This window comes from Crinia signifera, chromosome 2 (assembly GCF_055691185.1).
Source record: "Crinia signifera chromosome 2, ASM5569118v1, whole genome shotgun sequence".
Classification (NCBI taxonomy): Eukaryota; Metazoa; Chordata; class Amphibia; order Anura; family Myobatrachidae; genus Crinia; species Crinia signifera.
This window is the reverse complement of record NC_139218.1, coordinates 284,796,664-284,810,750: the sequence shown is the minus strand read 5'-3', so window position 1 is coordinate 284,810,750 and position 14,087 is coordinate 284,796,664. Positions and strand designations below refer to the sequence as shown.

Here is a 14,087-nt window from a genome sequence, read left to right as displayed (position 1 = left end):
CAGGACCTTAATAGCTCTGTTTCGCCTCTCAATGTTACTCCCTCACACCAGGTACACATTAGTAGCTATACACTGGAATAAAACATGGAGGGGGGTATTAATATTAAGCATATTTTTGGTGCACATTTATTTTATTATGAGGGTGGTTTAATAAGGTATCAAGACCTATCATTTCATACATTTATTCAACTTATACATAGAGATGTAACCACAATCATCAGGGCTACCCCACTAGTGTCCATTCAGCTCCCAAAATCTCACCCATGACATCTCTGCACCGGACTGTGCCAGCTAATATATTTAGAGTGAGTTGCAGGTGCGACTTTGACGCATGCACACGCCGGAGGATGCGGGCAGTATGCCACGCATGTCACACCTGCAACATAGGGGATGCTAGATGATGCTGGCTTTATCTGTATATGTATAACCATTAGTATGGCCTTGAATAAAATTGTTTTTCCACATAGTCCCCACTTGTTTAAGTATCTGTTCCTACAGTACATCAAAGCACCTATCCCATCATAGACAAAACCAGTGTCAATCACATAAAGCCAGGTCATGATGGCTTGCTGAACTTCATCATCAACTACTAATTATATTCCACCCAAGAGCTTCTTCAATGGTCCAAAGAGATGGAAATCACTTGGGTCCAGGTCAGGACTGTAGGGAGGATAGTCCAGTACCTCCCAATGGCCAGGGCCAGGGTAATGCTTCTCAGCACCCTAGGCAAAACTCCTACTACCCCAACTAGCTCACATTGCATCCAACACACACTTTCTAGCCTCTCAAGTGAAGGTGTGAAGGTGGTATCCTACAAGTTCCACAGCTGCCACCTGCTTTAAGTACAATAAGGATGTCTTCCTTATAGACATCCTTCATTTCGGGACAGGCAGACTTAGTGGGCCCCCCCAGATCCTGGCTTCAATTTATAGTAGGTGCCTAATGGTACAGCCATCCCTACCAATGATTCTCTTGAATGTCTGTCCTTACATAATCAAAGGCAGTGCAGCAATAACAGACCTGTCTCCGCGACATGACATTATCACCATACACCTTGATTCACAAGCAGATGTGATCAATGTTTGACCATGTTTCTGCCAGCACCACCATCTTACAACAGATGATGATATAAGTCTCAGTCTAATGATCGTGTGGGGAACCTGCTCTGTCCTGGTGGGAAATTAGAATGAAGCACAGAGCAACCATTTATTGTGAGGTGGCCAGGATACAATTTCATTTTGACTGAGGTTCAAAAAAGTACTGGTTTCACTTAGAGGTGACTCATTAAATATATGTACGTTATGTACACATGCTTGGTTTTCCAGACATATATAATTTGCAGCCAGATGTACAGCATTGAAAATCACAAACAGGCACAGACACTTAGATAGGAGATTTCCCCTGCAATGTATTAAGTCAGGCATGTCCAAACTGTGGCCCTCCAGCTGTTGTGAAACTATACATTCCAGCATGCCTTGCCATAGTTTCCGCATTACATAATAGCAAAACTGTGTCAAGGCATGCTGGGACTTGTAGTTTCACAACAGCTGGAGGGCCATCGTTTGGACATGCCTGTATTAAAGTGATTGCATCAGCCATGTATGCTGCAAACTTACTATGCATGTAAAGTTATTAGACAGCTTGTGAGAAGTCAATATACAGTATAGTGTTGTGTGCTTGAGTGGCTGTTATGGGGGAGAGATCTGAAGGACCCACTCATAGCTCCCACCCTGTCTGAGGATGTACAGGGAGGGTAATGAGACTTACTTCTTCCCCCTTACCAAAGCCGAATTTCCCATTAGGCACGTGAGGCACCGGCCTAGGGGCGGCACATGTTTGGGGGCGGCACTTGGATGCCTGTGATAGTACTGTAAGCCCAAAATGTACCAATAACTGCAAAATATCCACTGTACTGTACTATATTCCATCTTAAATAGAGTGTAAATGGATAGGACATGCCGATACTGCCCCTATAAACTGTCCTACTTCGTAAACATTATTGTTGTGCCTAGGGGCGTCCTCCTCCCTAAATCCGCCCCTGCCCCTTACAGGGTAAATTCCAGTGGGAAATAGGGGGTGTGGGAGGGTGCCACATGGCTGGGGGTCAAGTGGTACTGAGAAGGAGGAAAGTGTTGGGTCCAAGGTGTAGATAAAGTATGATGGAGGAGCTGAGGTGGAAGTAGGAGGAAGTAACATTTGAAGTGGGAACTGAGAAGGGCACAAGGCTGGTCCCTGGTAGGTGCAGGGGGAAAGGAGAGGGCCCAGGAGGCAAATGGAGAAATGCTGTTGGGAGTGAGGAAATGGAGCAGCTGGAAAGAGGAGTATCTCTTTCCAGAGATTACAGGTGCCTCTCACATGTGTGAGGGAGGGGAAGAGGTGTACCCAACCCCCCCCCCACCACCACCACCACCACCACCACCAACACCACATTACTATATTGTGTACAAATGATGTACCTGGTATCAACCTGGTGCATACAGTATCTGTATGAGCAGTACCATAGGTAAAGATAAAATTACTATGAAATCACATAACAATTCCAAGAAAAAAAAAACACATAAAAAATAAACTTTTTTAAAGACATTTTGTTATTTAACTTTCCACAGTATGAGAATATTTAATGAACATTATTTATTATTATTATTATTATTATTATTATTATTATTATTATTATTATTATTATTATTATGTGTTTTGTGCTGTCATAATATGCTACAGTACCATTGTAGAACTGGACACATCATGAGATTATTACACAGTAGCTAATCAACCTGCGTAATTTGAACCTTTCTTAGGGGCACATTTTACACCCTTTTGGTACAAATTTTCATCCAACTCCACATTAACCCTCAATAATGTTTATTTAAGTTAAAATTAGGACTATTTGCAGATTTTTGTTTTCCATTTTTCTTGTGCAGTGACTGCAATGTGAAATCTAGTCCAAGAGTAATGGCTGTTACTGCTGTCTTCAGTACAAACACAAACACGTTTATCTTGGCAGATGTTGGATCCCTTCTAGCAAAACAATTGTGGAGAAATACCTGCAGAATGAAGATAAGCTTTCCTTGCTTTGACTGCAGGGTAATCAAATATTGCTCAGTGTCCTAGGTAGACAGTCACCAAAGCTTTTACTAATTCACTATAGAGGGAATGCATGAGCCAGGCCGTGCAACAATTAAAAAGCTACTTAGAGGAATACGTCTTAGTTTACTTAATACTGCCTGTAGGTTTTAATCAAGGATATACTGTAATATAACACATTAAGCACAGTAGGTTCTGTTATAAATGGTCATTATATACAGTACAGTACACTTAAATCTTTCCTTCAGCCTTAAAATTAAGCGACTAAAATATGAGATACAGTATGTACACATGCATGTACAATGGGAATGAATCCTGTATAAACAAGCAGATGGAAAGATGAACAACATTGCTAATGGTCTAGGACAGTGGTCGCCAACCTGTTGCTAGCTCGCGGTAGCCATCTGGGTGGCTCAACCACTGCAGCCGCCCACCCCTCCCTCTATTGCCTGCCGCCGCTTCTCTTCTGAGGGGAGGAGAGCGCATCACGCATCTCTCCTTCCCCTCACTGTGTATCCCTGTGACTGGGCCGTCAGCCAATCAGAACTCGTGGGCTGACAGCCAATCAGGAGCTGGCCCGTGAGCTTTGATTTGCTGGCAGCCCAGTCACTGGGAAGTGAAGGAGAGATGCGCGATGTGCTGTGCTCTCCTGCCCTCAGAAGGGAAGCGGCGGCGGAGGAGACGGAGGAGACAGAGACAGACAACCAGCCAGCCAGCAAGGGGACACCGGACTAGGGTGGCCAATCCCGGGATTGGGATCGGCGGGATCCCCGGATTTGGCCCCCAAAACACCGAAATTTCAATCCCGGGATTGGAGTTTCCAATCCCGGGATTTCGGGATTAGACTGCGCATGCGTGCAGTCTAATGCCGGGCAGCGTCTGAGCATCGCTCAGACGCTGCCCGACTTCTCCCGGCAGCACTGCGCAGCGTGACCTCTCAGTGTGAGATCAGAGGTCACGCTGCGCAGGAAGAGGTCGCGCCCGGCATTGTGATGCCGCACCGCCCGGCCAGCCAGTGCGCCCACCCAGCCAGCCAGTGCGCCCACCCAGCCAGCCAGCGTGCCCGCCCAGCCAGCGTGCCTACCTGCCCGCCCGCCCAGCCAGTGTGCCTACCCGCCCGCCCAGCCAGTGTACCTACCCAGCCAGCCAGCGCATCCACCCGCCCACCTAGCTAGTACGCACCCAGCGTCATTGACGACCCGTCCCCCCACCCAGCAACCCCTCAAAATGTAAGTGATTGTGGGGCAGTCTTTATTAGGAAAGCCAATCCCAGGATCCCGGGAATCCTGGGATTGAGCATTTTTCAATCCCGAATCCCGGGATTGAAAAAATGCCCCGGGATTGGCTTCCCTACACCGGACTCTCCTACGCCCCGGCAGCAGCAGGAGCAACAATGGTGAGTTGTGCTTCTGCTGGCACAGTGGGGGCATATCTGGCACCATGGGGGCATGCTTAAATCACAGAAGCCACAGGTGTGTATATAACCAAGTATGGAATATTGGGCCAGTCAGTGTGCATTGTGTAATGACTATAGACAGTCAGTGTGTATTGTGAGATGACTATAGACAGTCATTGTGCATTGTGTGATGATTATAGACAGCCCATTTGCATTCTGTGATGACTATAGACAGTCATTGTGCGATGACTATAGACAGTCCATGTGCATTGTATGATGACTATAGAAAGCCCGCGTGCATTGTGTGATGACTATAGACAGTCTGCATGCATTGTGTGATGATTACAGACAGTCCGCGTGCATTGTGTGATTATTATAGACAGTCTGTGTACACTGTGTGATGACTATAGACAGTCTGCATGTATTGTGTGATGACTATAGACAGTCAGTGTGTATTGTGTGATGATTATAGACAGTCAGTGTGCATTGTGTGATGATTATAGACAGTCAGTGTGCATTGTGTGATGATTATAGACAGTCCGTGTGCATTGTGTGATGACTATAGACAGTCTGTGTGCATTGTGTGATGACTATAAACAGCCCGCGTGCATTGTGTGATGACTATAGACAGTCAGTGTGCATTGTGTGATGATTATAGACAGTCAGTGTGCATTGTGTGATGATTATAGACAGTCCATGTGCAATGTGTGATGACTATAGACAGTCAGTGTGCATTTTGTGATGATTATAGCAATGTGATTATAGCATTGTGTGATGACTATAGACAGTCAGCATGCATTGTGTGATGATTACAGAAAGTCCTCGTGCGTTGTGTGATGATTATAGACAGTCCGTGTGCATGGGATGACTATTCATTGATACGGTCTAGTGGGACTCATTATGAAGAGGTTCAAAAGTGTGTGTGTGTGTGTATGTGGTACAAGGGGATGGTATTATAATCACGGCATGTCAATCCATATGGTCAAAATCCCAACACCGAAATACAGACACTGAAAAAGCTGACGGATCCCCAAACTGTGTATGAGGGTTAAGGATAGGCATTAGGGGAAGGGTAAAGCTGGACATACACTATGCAATTACCTGTCAGGACAACTGTCAAATTTGGCTGGTGAGAATGAAAATCCTGTAATGTATGGAAGCAAATAAAAATCGACCATTTGTTCCCAAACACTGGAAAATGGATAAAAACGGTCATTGTGTGATGACTATAGACAGTCCTTTTGCATTCTGCACAGTGGGGGCATCTCTGGCACCATGGGGGCATGTTTAAATCACAGAAGCCACAGGTGTGTATATAAGCAAGTATGGAATATTGGGCCAGTCAGTGTCCATTGTGTGATGACTATAGACAGTCAGTGTCCATTGTGTAATGACTATAGACAGTCAGTGTGTATTGTGTAATGACTATAGACAGTCAGCGTGCATTGTGTAATGACTATAGACAGTCAGTGTGCATTGTGTAATGACTATAGACAGTCAGTGTGCATTGTATGATGACTATAAACTGCCCGCGTGCATTGTGTGATGACTATAGACAGTCCGCGTGCATTGTGTGATGATTACATACAGTCCGCGTGCATTGTGTGATGACTATAAACAGCCCGCGTGCATTGTGTGATGATTATAGACAGTCAGTGTGCATTGTGTGATGATTATAGACAGTCCGTGTGCATTGTGTGATGATTATAGACAGTCCGTGTGCATTGTGTGATGATTATAGACAGTCAGTGTGCATTGTGTGATGACTATAGACAGTCAGTGTGCATTGTGTGATGATTATAGACAGTCCGCATGCATTGTGTGATGACTATAGACAGTCAGTGTGCATTGTGTGATGACTATACACAGTCCATGTGCATTGTGTGATGATTATAGACAGTCCGCGTGCATTGTGTGATGATTACAGACAGTCCGTGTGCATTGTGTGATGATTATAGACATAGACAAATAGCATGGTCCCTCACCCCAGGAACAACTACCCCATGGTGAATAGCACTTTGACTCTACCAGGTACTAGATGTACAATGGAAAAAGAAAAGGTGCAAAGAAATTATATTTTAGAAACATCGGGACTATGTAAAAACCGGACCCAGACTAGACCCTGACCGCCAGACCGGACATCAAAATCTGCAGTCCGGAGCTTGTAGTGTCCCATCCGGGGGGTGTGGTGTCCCATCCGGGGGGAGTGTTGTCCAGGGGGGATCCCTGTGATAGCTATCACCAGGGACATGGGGAAGGGGAGATTACAGCCTCCCCTTGTGGTCCGAACGTCCGGTTTTTGCTACATGTCTGGACCATACAGGGAGGCTTTATTCTCCCCCTCCTCATCTCCCTGGTGACAGGTGTCACAGGCAGCCCCCTGGACAGGACACCCCGTACAGGACTCCCCAAGGACCTGACATTACAAGCTCCAAAATGCAGAGTTTGATGTCCGGTCCGGGTCTTGTCCTGGTCCAGTTTTTACCCATACCCCATGTTATCATTTATGTAATATATGTGCTGGCTGGAAACTGGATTGCTCAATGTGGTCATTTGACGCCTGGAAATCAGCATAAGACCTTACATACTGCTTCTAGGTCTGCCCTCACATGCCCATTGGCTATTTTGACAGGAGTCTGGAGGTTAGCTTTGGAATGTGTGAAACCTTATGCTGGTCCCCGGGTGCCACACTTGATCCCTTGGGGAACCACTTCTTTTGGGGTTGTATTGGATTGGCACTGGTATTGGATAAGGAACAGAATAACGTAGTGACCAACATATACACCGTTGCTCTATTACACAATTTTAGGCAAGGGTTGATGGTTGGTGGTGCTCCCAAATGGAGTTCAAAAGTTGAACTAGAGGAAAGAAAGTCTGGAGACGACTTAAAGGGAACCCGACAAGGTTTTTTGGGGCACACTTGTAAATTATATGGATATGATATGATGTCTTATACATGAAAAAGTAACTTTTAATTATTAAACACTTAAAATATATATATAGCATGAGTGAGGGTGTACACTGTCAAATGAACTTCAAAAATGTTCAGTTCTTTCCTCCACATCAAAGCAATAGATCAATAAATCAAAATGTGAGTGACTTGTCAAGTGATTGGTTTTAAATAAACACAGCGAAAATTTCTCAATAAATAACTGTTCCTGGAAAACAAGTACGATACATCAATAGTGTGACATCTGATTTGTCATCACAGATAGAGATAACAGTTATGGTGGTGCAGGACACACCCCCTTGTAACAGTGGATTAGCAGTAGGAATTTGCAAAGTGAGAGTGCATAATCAAAGACAAGGCATCAAGGGGGAAAGAGAAGATATAGAAATCAAACCTCCTCCCCACATCATGTTGGCTTCTGCTGTTATGGTGAACTACAGCACCGGCTATTCCCTGTTAGTTCCCCAGACAGGTACTAGGCCGACCCATCACTGTTTAGATTCTGGGTTTGGATGGTACCAGGCGGTTTCAGTGAGGTATGACTGTAAGATGATAATGAGAGAGCTCCGCTGATCTGGAATGGGCTAAAGAGTGCTTCTGCTGTTGGTCTAGCCACAGATAATACCTCCCTGTTACCACGTGAGCATTGCAGGGAGACAAATTGCAGCAGGGCCAATGAGAGAGCTCCTAAAAATTAGGAGATAGTAAATGAGGGTAAGTGTTACGCCTGTGTCCCACTTCTGCTGTCCTCAATCTTACAAAGTATAGGATTGTGGATGAGAGAGGGGGAGTAAGGCAATCCTCCCTTGAGCAAGAATAAGAGAAATGGGAGAAAAGAAGAAGATGAGACAATTAGTGAAAATATGAATGTACCCTCAGTCCAGACGGGGGCTGGTGTTCTGGGTGTCAGGGTTTAATTGGTCCGATCACCCAGTTCACCATGGGGTTTGTGTCGGTACTGTTATTAAACAAGATATATGAGTGGCAGATTCTGGCAATGAGCCAAGTTTGCACATTGGTTGCTCAGTGTCTCAGATTCTCTGAGCCTGCGTTGGAATGAAGGGGAGGTTCTGTATCAAGGTAATTGTCGCCCTGAGACAGTCTCCACCAAGTGAAGTAACAGATACTTAAATTTCATACAGTGTATGGAAATGGTGATACATTGGTATACCATAAACTGTAACAATGGCACAATATACACTCTGCAATACACTGTAGCAATGGCACAATTTATAATCTGCTCCCAATGTGGATAAAGATGGAGTTTAAGACTCGGGTATTATATGCGGGTGCCATAAAGATACAGATATTCAAGGACACTGTCAGCATAACACACGATACAATTGCATGAATCTCTCAGCATGTAGTTGTCCTGTCATAACAGGGTTATCATACACAGCTTGTGCACAAAAGACAGGGAAAAACAGCAACAAATTACCATCTACTCCCAAAATGGGTAACGGACGGCGCCGTGATACATAAGTGCTGCGTTTAGGAATAAAGTTTTGCCTGCTAATATCCTGGAAATGCAGATACTCTTGTGCAGTCAACAAAATATAACAAACAACAATGGGTGCAAAAAAAGCCAATAATTTAGCTGTCCCAACACAGCTATGTATGGTTTGTACACAGGGGTGCTATAGTAGTGCTAGAAGGGAAAGCAGAGTAGCAGGTGAGACCGTAAATCAGGAGAAAACAGTATAAATTACTATCTAATCCCAGGATGGGTCACAGTCGGCGCCGTAATACATAAGCGCTGGGTTTGTACATAGAGGTACTGGGTGGTGTTGGTGGTGAAGGCAGAACGGCGGGTGATGCCGCCGTCTGCCTGGTTGCTGGCAGGCTCAGCCTGCTTTACCTTCCTATGCGAGAGACAGTCAGACGCCGGAGCGGCGTGTCCGTAGTGGAGTGGTATGGAGGGTATCCCGGGGGGCGTGTCCTGCGCGTCAGACACGTGTTTCGCAAAGAGGCTTGTTCAACCAGCACATATATTACAGACATGATATGCTCTGTTTCTGGACTTCCCTGGTAATGTAGGATTGCCATCACCTGTGGTGAAACACCTTTCTTATCAATTATCTACAGTAGCTCCCCACAGGTGATGGCAATCCTACATTACCAGGGAAGCCCAGGAACAGACCATTTTCTCCCTCATGGAGAGGGTCAGGTAGGCAAGTAGTATGGTATATACTGTATGTGCTAGGTGCAGTGGCGTAGCGCCAATTTTTGCCCCCTGCCAGAAAATATTGGCGCCTCCCCTGCCTTGTCTTACCCTTCCTCTCCCGCCACACCTGTATTCGGCCGGGAAATCGGGACCGCAGATTTACTAATCTGCGTCCCAGCACTCCTCCTGGCTCCTTATGAGTCAAATGTCCATCACAAAATGGCCGTCCCCTTGTGCCCCCCCTGTATCCACCGGGACAAGGCAAGTAAGGCAAGTAGAGGTAGCGTAACAATAGCCCCCGGCTATTGTTACGCCACTGGCTAGGCGGTTCACCCCTTGCGTTGTTAGATCGGCACTGTAGCATGTTTTTAATTGTCAATAATTAACATTTCAGTGCCTAATCAATACATAAATATATTTGCGGTACACAGATTTAATTCATGTAGTGCAGCAAATTAATAAACCATTTAAAAAATAAAATTTGAATTATAATATAACTATTACTAAATATTAAAGTGCCATTATTATTTATAAATCCAATAACAGGGCAGTTAGTATTTTATGTTAGCTGGGACCTTATTAATTAATTAACGAATGAGGCATCAATCATATTATTCAACTGTGGCACTACAAGTGCAAGCAGGCACATGACGATCTATTATTAAAGATTAATACGGACACAATTATCTATTAGTTTACATTATACAGTATGACATTTGGCCTGTTAGTCTGTCCCAAAATATATATTTGTTCTTGTATTTTATTTTTTATTTTTTCTAGAGACAGAGGTCTTATGGTTAATATCCTATTAGGTTGCACATTTTTGTTCTTTTATGTACTTTTTCTATCACTAACATTTTGCCATTCACAGATCGCTCAGGGGCTGGAAATGTAGCAGAGACTACATATTGGTAGACTTAAAATTTCTTTTTAAATTTTGACGCTTGGTTTCATACTTCATAATAGCTCAGAAACAGCGTGAAATGAATAAAATCTAATATAAAGTGATGCCTCTTTCATTTGGAATAAGTGAAGTAAAGGTCTCAGCTGACAGGACACATTTAAAGCAAGTGAACTTAAAATTAAAACGGAAGAGTAGCTTTAGGAAAAATGTGCATTGTTCCATTGTAATGTTGAATACTTATGGTTGCTCCTTATAATCCTTACCCTTCCAGGAGATCTGTGCCAGAGCTAAGTTAGTGCTTTATTTTGATTTATATACAGCATTGTACAGATAACGCTATTGTCCATCCAGGTCCCAATTATAGAATAGCTGTGACTTTGTATTTGTCAAGTGAAAAATAATAACTGCTGAGAATTATGCGAGGCTGATGCGGAATATATTTCATGGTAGCAAAATGTGTTGTTTACATCCTTCTTGAAGGAGCCAAGAGAACCATAACTGTGCTCCGGCTATGTTATATGGCATTGCAAGGCAGAAATGCAAATGCTGTGGACGCTCATCTTTATACATCAATACTGCTAGTGACATTGAGCAGATAATTCCGAAACAAACTGAAATGGCTACTTATGTATTTATTTCTATATTTCTATAAATGTCTCTATTGCTTTCTTTGTTTGAATAACAATATCTGTCAGGTTTATATTTTTTTATTGGACTAAATAAAGTGGACCAATCACTCCAATGTAAAATTATACATAACATTTATTTTATACATCAATTAAGGAAATTTCTAATTACTGTGGTGTAACTGCATTGGTAAAGCATCTGGATTGAAATGTGTCTATGCAGTTTAGGGCCGTATTAGGCTTGATGTTTACAGTACCACATGAGGAAAAGGGTGCTTACAGTGGCGTAACCACTAAAGGTGCAGGGGGCACAGTTCCTATGGGGCCCTGGCTGCTTTGAGAGCCCACTAGTCCCCTTGCACCCTGACTCCAAGGCCCATTGCTCCCCTTCGCCTTATGCACTTCTGTAGAGCTGCCATCAAAAATTGTGGGGCCTAGTACTGTCAAAATAGGCAGGGCCATCTTTTCCCTTCTTGAATCCCCGGTATGCCTGATGAGACCTCCAGTTCCACAGCACTGATCGTACTACTCTACATTGCTTCAAGGGAAATGGGAACTTTGTTTGTGACAAGTTATACTGGATAGATCCCAGTCCCGGCCCCCCTTTCTGTCTGGCCCTGGGAATGGAGTCCCAGCAGACCCCCTGATGGTTGCCCTGCACTTCTGTGAGGAATACAGATGGAGGCTAAAGCAGTGATGCCTGGCAATCCCTTTGCCTCTGGTATTTGCATTCCACAGGGCGGAGGCTGTAGTCTCCTGCGAGCCAGTGTTTTCATGCCGCATTCAGTGCTGTGGTAGGGATGGTGCATCCGGCACAGTCCTCCAGGAGGGGCATTTGAAGCAGTGGCATCTGGTGATCCATTTAACCCTGCGTCCCCTGGAGAGACTCCTGCTCTATGGGTCACCAGGAAAAAGCAGCTACTCTGTTGCCCTGGTGTTCATCTCTTCCCCCTTCACCGCCACCCATCCGTCTATGCCCCCATATAGTGCTCTGTTCATCCATCTGTCTATCCATCTATGCCCCATCCTGTGCTTTAATCAGGTAGAGTCTCTACTGCTCGCTCCTTCTCCCTTTCTTTTTCGCTCCTCTCTGCCTCTCTTCTCTATCTCTCTACCCCTGATACCATCCCTCTCTCTCTTCCTCTCTCACGGACACCTTCTTTTCCTTTTACTGTGTTTGTGGCCATGCCCCCCTACACTGCACATTGTTGATACTACAGCATGAATTGCATCATCTGATCCCCATGGACCCCCCTGCCGAAGGGGAGGTAGTGGGGAACTCTTGGAATTGCAGGCGACTTGCCCACCTTTCCAGGGGCCAGAAGTGGTTAATATTTTTGGAGGGGAGGGTAGGCGAGTATGCAGTAATTTGGGAGTGTGCCACCATGTCACCTTAATGATATGCTTCCATCTTCGTCAAACAGTAGTTTGTACTGAACTTTTCTGGTGCCCTATTTCTTTTGAAAAATGATGAAAGCCTATTTTGTTTTATAATTACATACTTTAGGTCCCAAATCATTTTTCTTATAAAAGTCTGAATCAGTTTCAAATCTGAAGGTAACCGTAATTCTTGCACCATGTTAGCATAGAATGATAACAAAATACTAACATAATCATAGTAATAATAAAATATTCAAAAGAAGAACATTTTCGCCTTCACCATAACTATAGCAATTTCCTTTGCTATTTCAATGTATTTTTTTTTTTTTTACATATCTATTAATTCTTCTGGAATAGTTATTTATATCCCAATCTGCTGGGAATGTGGCTTTTTCTTGTATACATTTGTGTCAGGATAATAATACCTGAGTGGCTTTTCTCAGTAGTTTTTCTTACTTAATAATGCCTCTTCACAAGCTTGCTCAGCTGCATAATAAACGGGTGACACGCTGTAAGTACAATTTACAATTCTACATGTAGATTTAATTTACATCCCTCTTGAAATGTTCAGCAATTCTTTCCCCTGGGCTTGTTATTGTCCTACATGATTTATAGTTCAGTGTAATTTATGATGGTATACACCAAAATAAACTATGAAGCTATATTAAATGTTAGCTATAATTTATGGTTAGTTATAATCTTGAAGGGTCACATAAAAACAGGGCAAAATTGATTGTTGAGTATTACAACTGTGTCAAATTTACAGTGCTGCAAATCTGTCTGTACTGCTAATCCCTGTTACTGATGAAATATGGTTTTTCATTTAGCTTGACTTTAATATGATACCACTGTTCTGCGGCGACTTTTGTTCTAGCTATTGCTATATTAGATTCTTGGATGCCCAACTAAAATGACAAATTATGAAGAAACCAATTTCCTGTATACCTTATATTTCCAAATTAAACATGACTACAGTATTTTAGACACATACAGTACTACTGAGTTATGCTGTTCTCCATGGTAATCTGTGTTTCGACAGTAACATCAATAACAAAGAAAAACAAAGTTAACAAGACCTCAACAGACCCGCTTGTCCAAGTTTGTGTTTAAGTATAGTTATAGGAATTCATCTATTTTTAAAAGATGGCTCATCCTATGGGTCATGTTGTAAGACGTTTTATATATTTCTCCTGAAAACTGGCTTGCAGATAGAGAGAAAGGGGGCTCAATTGTCACCTCTGCCAACAGTGGCCGGACCTACTGTATATTGCTTAATGATTAATGTGTGCTGCAACATTTGATTTGCAATTGGCTGGTTCCTCAGTCACTGACCGTAGTCCTTTGCAGCAGATAATAGATTCAACTCTTCCTCCTGTGTCATCCACTCCTTACCATTTCTCACCATACTGCCTCCTGTACATCACTCCCCTTTTGTATAAATGGTACAGGTCCATGATGTAGTTCTGCAATATGACTACTCATTTCAGTAACAGCACAGGCAGATCAGTCAGTAATCAAAAGAGCTAACTGGCGAAAGCAATGGAATGGAGGATAGAGTCTGCCACCAAGCAGTAATTTGATAAGAA

At 43.6% G+C, this 14,087-nt stretch overlaps 1 protein-coding gene and 1 pseudogene across 1 annotated transcript in view; one reads left to right on the top strand and one right to left on the bottom strand.

Moving 5' to 3' along the window:
• Positions 1-14,087, top strand: part of HS6ST3 (heparan sulfate 6-O-sulfotransferase 3) — a 504,274-nt gene that overhangs the window by 432,557 nt on the left and 57,630 nt on the right. The gene's annotated exons all lie outside the window — the stretch shown is intronic.
• LOC146061878 (5S ribosomal RNA) lies at positions 7,859-7,977 on the bottom strand (annotated as a pseudogene).